General features: G+C 40.5%; 1 long non-coding RNA gene across 2 annotated transcripts; it reads left to right on the top strand.

Moving 5' to 3' along the window:
* The first annotated feature begins 866 nt into the window (after positions 1-866).
* On the top strand, positions 867-2520 carry LOC117550411. 2 transcript variants are annotated; one of them, XR_004569637.1, is made up of 3 exons: positions 867-895; positions 1373-1455; positions 2398-2520. It is a non-coding gene; the product is annotated as an uncharacterized LOC117550411 (long non-coding RNA). The 2 variants fall into 2 exon arrangements; XR_004569636.1 differs by having other exon boundaries at positions 876-895; positions 2401-2519.
* Positions 2521-7778: the final 5258 nt, after the last annotated feature.

The raw sequence follows: 7778 nt of genomic DNA, 5'->3' as shown, positions 1-7778 counted from the left end.
ACTCTCCGACTCTAAACAACAGTTATGCTGTCAAATCATCGCATAATTTATACAGAGTCTGAACAATCTGAGACAAGCTTGTCTCAAGATCTTGTCATAATGTGAACAGTCAGTGATGTGTTGTCTTCTGCAGCTGTAGTCAATAGACCTATCGCTAAACCACGCCCCAAAATAGAATTTGTCCAATCATATCACAGCGAAAATCCCTCCTGGCAGAAAACTCGGACATCCCCAGAAAAGCCGTTTGTGAGCCGCATCAAAACCAAAACCAGACGTCTGTGATCGAAACCACTGTGAAGAGTTCATTAGTTAGCTTATTATCTAGCTAATATCTGATGGTGAAACGCTGTGCGTGGGGTACCTGTAATTCGGACACCAGGTACCCTGAAAGACTGGATGGTGGAGTATATTTCGTACCTTTTCCGAAGCCCAAAAGAAAACTCGAGAAATGCAAGCGGTGGATTATGCTGTGTCGTCGACCACATACACAACTGAATGTGAAGAAAATTACCAAGGACACTTATGTTTGCTCAAAGGTAAGGTCAATTCATAAAGACATAATATTTGATGGCATGTATTAGAAACGTAGACCAAACTATTAGTTTGCTAACGATTGACTTTGACTGCCAACTAGCTAGCGTATATCCAGCCCAGCTAGCTAACGTTAGCTGCCAACTTGTTAGCCAGCTAACTAGCTACAGTGTTATCAACATCAACGTTTGCTGTCTGACTTTTCGTCCTCGCTAGTTAGCTGGTGTTTTTAGCTCACTTTTGCTAACTGTCTTTTCACCTCAAAGCACTTCAGAGATGGGAAGCCAACTCTGGAATATCCAGATCCCATCCGGGCTCTCGTGTGTGCTGCTCCGAAAAGACACAGACCCTCACCCAAAAAAAGGTAACGTTACAGTCAGCCAGGTGCATAACAGTGAAAATGATGACTAACAAGGACAGTTATAGTTATAGATTTAATGTAGTGACCACCACTGCTAACATAACATGTTGATGAAAATAATTGTTTTTAATGCACCAATGAGCATGAATGATGCTTTTTTTTATAATAAAAAAAAACTGAAACATGAATACTACTACATGCACTTTAGATTATGCACTAAGAATGCTCGATGCACTTCAGGTGCCATAGTGCCACTTGAAACCAGTAACAACAGGGACAACGATGGAAATAAGTCCTGGACTTTTCGCTGTATCCCTGACAAGGCAAATACAAATGTTGATCTGTCAATGTTGTTATGTTTGTTGTCAATAAAATCCACTTTGAGCTGCATTTTATGTATGAAAGATGCTCCATAAATGAACTATTATTATTATCTGTCTATGCTTAGCTAATACTCAGATTTTTGTGTTTTTTTCACAGAATGAGGTGTGCTGGAGATGTTACTGCCCTCACAGAGACGACACAGGTCAACCCAAGACAGGACATGAGTGACAATGAAAGAGGTATGATTTATGTCTTTGGACTAAAGTGAGCATCATGGAATGTGTGCAGCTTTACAATCATGTCATTGATGAACTGAATATCTCTGTGAACTCTTTCAATATATATATCTCTTCTTGTAAAAAGTACAAAGTCACAGAAGTCGAGTCCGCTAAGTAGTAGTTGCCCTTGAATTTGGTAATAACAGTTATGCCTCTCTGAGATGTGCATGTCTTCTCCGTCTTTACGCACATAGAAATCTTTTATGGCTGTGGCTGCCTCTGCTACTGTCATGTCCCTTGCTGCAAAGGGACATTTCACCTCAAGCAAGCCTGTTTGACCATTGTCACATACTATAGCATCTGGTGTTGCCCCAAGGAAGGGGAGATCTGGTTGCAGGAGGAGGCCAGAGCTATGAACATGCCTATCTGGAAATGTCTCCTGGTACAGCTGCTTGGCCTTTGACTCATTGGCAGAGCCATAGGTTGTTGCAGTAGCAGTGAAGGGCTTGGGGTAATATGTGGACTGTATGAAGGCATCTGAAATTTTCTTTCTCTTTACTATTGTGCCAAATTCTGATGCAGTCAGCCTGCCCTCTCGCTCCTTGTGCCACAGTGGACATGCAGCCTGTCCCGTGGTTTGCAGTTGTAGTATTCTTGCTTCCTCCAGATCAAAGCTCTGCTTGTGCTGTGGTGTTGGTATGGCTATGTCTGGAGAGAGGGGCATGGGGATGGTCTTGGTACAGTAAGAGGATACAGGCAGGGATGTTGCTGGGTTGGTCTGTGGGAGCTGCAACAGTGGGAGCTGCAGCGAGAGAAAACATTGAAATAATTTGTCTCCTCTTATCCCTCTCTCCTCATTCCTTTCTCCCCTCATTCACCTCTCCCTCTCCCCTTATCCATCACCCCTCTCTCCTTATCTATCACCCCTCTCTCCTCCCGTCTTACTCCTCTCTCTTCTCTAAGAAGGTCAGGGTGTGGAGGAGCCTCCAGATGAGGAGCGCCGGCCTGTGGAGCAGCCTCCCCCAATGGAAGGTGGACAAGACGAGCGAGATGAAAGATTGAGAAATCAACAAGCACAAATCGAATCACTGAGGAGTATAAATACTGTTCTGAGAGATAATCATGTACCAAATAGATTAACACCAGAGGTCTTGCAGCACAGCCGTGTACCAGCCTATTTCAAATATGCTACTGGATTCACTTATGATCAATTCAACAATCTATGTACTGTGTTTAGTATACCTAGCAGTGAAACAGCACAGCAAACTTCAGTCCCATTGACATTTAGCAGAACTGATTGGCAAATTAACACAATGCCCCTGTGTGTGCAGCTCTTGCTTGTTCTTATGAAACTGAGACAAAATCATGATTTAAAAGATTTGGCATTTAGATTTATGATTGATGAACGTAGTGTTGGTACTTTGTTCAACGCATGGGTGGACTACATGTTCACAGTTCTAGGGGAACTACCCGCATGGCCTCATAGAGACATAATAATGGCACACATGCCAGGAAAGTACAGAGAGGAATTTCCTACAACGATGGCAATATTAGACTGTACAGAGTTAAAAATTCAAACCCCATCTTCACTTGTATTGCAGAGCCAAAGCTACTCAACCTACAAGTCTGCAAACACATTGAAATCCCTCATAGCATGTGATCCACGAGGTTCTGTAATATTTTGTTCAACTCTTTTCACTGGATCTATGTCTGACAAAGAAATAGTTAGGCAGAGCAACTTTATTGAGCTAATGAAAAATCTGCTTAAACATGGCTATCTGCAGGAAGGGGATGGTCTTATGGTAGATAAAGGATTTTTAATTGAAAATGACCTACAAGAAATTGGACTTGAAATAAACATCCCACCCTTCGTCAGAGGAAAAAAGCAGATGCCCTCTACAGATGTCTGCCTGACAAAAAAAGTGGCTGAACACAGGATACATGTTGAACGTGCTATATCAAAGATAAAGAAATTTAAAATTGTGTCAGAGAGGATCCCTAACATAAGGTTGAGAAACATCAACCAGATCTGGTATGTTGTGAGTATGCTGTCTAACTTCCAGCCTTGCATCCTCAAGAATACCATTACCTGATAGCTCAAGCCACAACCAATGGGGTAGTTCTTTCCACCTACTGCTACCTGTATAGGGGTCTGGTTAACGATGTAGCTTATAGGTGTGCCTCTCATTCCTCTCAGTGTCTCATATATGTCCTCAGATTCCTGACTCCTAAAGGCAGAAATATACATGTTACTGTTAACTGTGTTATGCATAGTATTAACTATTCACTGTAGAAATGTATCTGATGTTGTGCCTAGGCTATTATTCTTTCACATCAAACTGCATGACGGTGCAAACATTTTTTTTCAATAAACTGTGAAGGAGCACCATTTTGCCTTTATTACCAAATGTATCTGTGTTTTTATTGTGCTTTGAAACTACCTGTTAGGAGTGTATGTGGGGATCACTGGTCTCCGTTTGCGGTTCAGTTTGGCTTTTGCCACCACTGCAGAGGATATAGGCTGGCCTGCTACCTTCTTCCCTCTGGGTTTATGCCACTGCTGTGGCCGACTTGTACAGGAGGCAGTGTCTTCATTTTGGGCACGAGAAATGTCTAAACTGTACATGAGTCCAATGATGTGCGAACAGTAACCTGGTGCCCTATGGTTTCAACAGCAATGAGAAGGGGAGAAAAGAAATAGGCTACTGTTTGAGAACACTGCTCGTACTAGCTGCTACTTGTATATAGCTCTGTATACTGTAAGACTGTACTGTAAGTAATGCTTGAGAGTAGCTAGCTAGCTAACGTTATCTATAGCTAATGCTTGCATCACCATGGAGGTCTAAGGTAATAATGTGTTAGAAATTACTTACCCTGCAATACACGAACAACACTGCTCCATGATGGTGTTGTCATCAGCAACATTGATACAGAGCCTGTGGGGTTTCTCACTTTTCAGTTGTGAGTGGTAGCATTTGGCCTCGATTCTAATGGTTTCTTTTCTGTAAATGTGTATCTCATGAACGTACTTTGCCACTGCATACTGTAACCCTCTCTGTCTGCTTCTAGACGAAATATTTGTGTCATCTTTTAAAAAACAGGTCTATTGCCTGCTGTGGTAAATCTGACAATTGAACTTGAACTCCCCCCGCGGCCATTGTCAACAGTCATTCACGGTCGGCTTTGTTTGTCCGAGTTTTCAAAGGGGGCGTGGCTTAGCGATAGGTCTATTGGATCAATGAAACTCTTGTTTGGCACTGGGATGTCCTGAGGGGGAAGGAACCTCTGGATCAATGTGGTAGAATCAGCAGACACACGTTGTCCTCTGCACAGCAGGAATCCCCAAAACTGCAGTTCCTCTTCACACCACTGTTGCCTAGGCAACGAGGCCCAAGCAAAATATCAAACCCTCCTCAGAGATGCGTTCTTTGCACAGTTCTTCTGTTTCTGTAGTGGGCAACTCTTCACCAACACACTGATTCAGAGTACAACCCAAAGGTGGCGCACAACTATCCAGTGCTGCTGTAATCACAGCAAATCAGCAACTGGAGAAAAACTCAATTTAAATCTCTCCCCCAAAGGGTTACAAAATAAAACGGCTGAGTGTCTATATGGTCAGGAATGCTGAAACATGTGAATGTTACAACAAACCAATGGCAGTAGTCTACCCAGATTATTTACTCCATTAAAAGTAGTAAAACCACATTGTAAAATCTATTGTCTAGTTTAAGTACCTGCTTCTAAAATTCTAGTCAGAAAAAAATAAAATAAACTTCATCTTTAAAATCTTCTTTAATTTGAAACCAAAAAAGATCTTCCTTCTCCACCATGATCCTATTTCTACATCAAAGTCCATACAAACTGATGATTTATCTTTAAAAACCATGAGGAATGACAGTTCTCATAAAATCCTATTCTTCCTTACTTCAGTTCTAAATCAAATGAGCAAAACAGGAAAACCTCCTTAACCACTTGCCTATTCTATTATTTTTTGAAATTGTTTATCTAACTTGTGTTACAAGCAGGTTAGATTTGTAACAGAATACAAAACTAACTGTATTTAGCGCTATACAGTTAATGAATATATATTTTTGAACACTTGTTATTGGTGGAAAAGTTTCCTCACAAAATGTAATCTCCATTACTAAAGCTAAAACCTTAAGAAATCATCACGGAACAGTTTTCTGTCCTTATCACTTAATTGTTTCAATACAAACTAAAAAGCGTTGTGAAAACTCCCACTCTTGAGAACATCTCAACACTTTATTCCATCTGAGCACGAATGTTTATGACAGACACGCCCTATTAATCCAAAACGGTCTTTAATGGTATCAATTGTGAACTTTCTCAACATGAATTGTAAATGCAACGTATGTTCTCTTTGGAACACAGATAGGACAGTAGCTGCTGAAACTGGTTGATAGCAGTTTTCTGTTAACCTAGATAAGCATGTTGTTCTTATATCTAGTAAATATATTTTTACTTCATGTTCACTCACAAAACAATATAACATTTTTCAGACTAGTAGTTAACTTTATATAAGTTGTACTCTCTCTGAACTCTTCAAAACATCTACTTCTCCTGTCTCTCTCTCTCTCTGTGCCCTGCAGCTGCTCCTGCACAAGCTTCTCTCATCGATCACCTCTCTGTGTTTAGCCAACAGTGTGAGATGGCTTTTAGCCTTGTGCAGCACCTCTGTCATGTTTAAACATTAACAGCTTCCTTCTGACTGACAAAGTTATAAAAACCTCCTGTTTACTTTCTACTCTTTCTTCATAAACTTAAAAACACAATTGTGGTAAATTGTTTACGTTTTCAGTTTCCTATCTACTTTTAGGTTGTTTAACTGGATTAAATAAATCCGGGTAAATGAGGGGGGAACTGAAGGGGAGAACTGGATCCTCTATAGGTCCTGTCTGAGACCTTTCTTCTGAGCCAGCCTTTTGTACAGTGCACATGTCATTTACAGCACTGCTGAGAGTTTGCCTCCCCATGTCTTCCCTGTTTGAGTCCACTGAGAATCAATCTCTCAGCTTGTCCCCATTGCTCTCGGAAACTTCCGGGAATTGGGACGTGTAAATCATTTTTTTTTTTAAACTGTCCATCCATAGTGATTGTATCGTATTTATCTGACTAGCTTGCTATGTGTTCAGTGGTATTTATTAATATAATGGACAATACTTGTCGTTACTCCTAACGTAGTTAATGTATTTATGTAACTGCCCTGCCCTTAATCCAAATGTGTAACTATTTTGAGTGTTAAAACTCAAGTATTACCCCTCCACTTCGAATGATATATATTAATATATATATATATATATTATATTAACCAAGAAGTACTAACAGAAGCACTTATGATAGCCTACTAACAACGGACTGGCTTATCGAAAGGCAGTTGAGTAGCACTTGAAATGTTTTGGCTATAAACCCAGATATATTTTAATGATCCTGTTTTGTTTTTGATTGTATTTTCCTAGTCTAACGCACTTATTGTGAGTCGTTTTGGATAAAGGCGCCAGTCAAATGTAATGTATGCAAGAAATACTACAAAATACGTCCAGCAGATGGCGGCACCTCACCAGGAATGAGTTCCACCTCACTTGAAGGGAAGAATGCTTCTGAGAGCAACAAGCTTAAACTTCGCGTCTTTATCTGACTTTTCTCCCTTATCTATTAGAAATTATTCACACAAAATGATTCCCCGTACAGTCTATCCAGCTTTATGGTGCGATGTTTATTTCAACAGATAATGGACCTTAAAAACGCGCTTTGACACCGCTTTTCAGCGATGTGGCATTTCCATGGAGCCGAAACCCTAGGTCAACATAATCTCTTTATCGTCACGTTTAGCCTGATAGATTAACCCCACAGAACAAGAGAACGAGATTCCGGTCCTTTCAAAATGGTTTTTTGAAATTTGCGTATCTCCTCTTGGATTATACATATAATGCAACTGCAGTTCCTATGAGACTGGAAAGCAATATTCTGTTTTGTTCTGGATGGAATCGTTAGGAAACCACTGAACTCCCCCCGATGGGTTAGCCGTCTCGATTTCTGAAAAAACCCACGGGGCCTTTCACCTTCAACTTACACTCCTCATCGCTTCACGTGTAGCTAACGAGTTAGTCGTATGATTCTGAAAAATCCACGAGGTTTCTAATCGTTGCTTTATTAATCTTATTATTATTAGTTAGTTACCTATCTATGCTAAAATATGCATTGCATTATCTTTAGCGTGAAGACTATTGACACTGAGAAATATTCCTGACAACAAATATATCCAAATCACAGATTTTGAGTGTAACAGGTATCCGTGCTTACCTGATATTTTGTATAGAGCTCTG

The sequence above is a fragment of the Gymnodraco acuticeps genome, unplaced genomic scaffold, assembly GCF_902827175.1.
Source record: "Gymnodraco acuticeps unplaced genomic scaffold, fGymAcu1.1, whole genome shotgun sequence".
Lineage (NCBI taxonomy): Eukaryota > Metazoa > Chordata > Actinopteri > Perciformes > Bathydraconidae > Gymnodraco > Gymnodraco acuticeps.
Note: the sequence above shows the minus strand (reverse complement) of the source record. Positions and strands in the feature narration are given on the sequence as shown.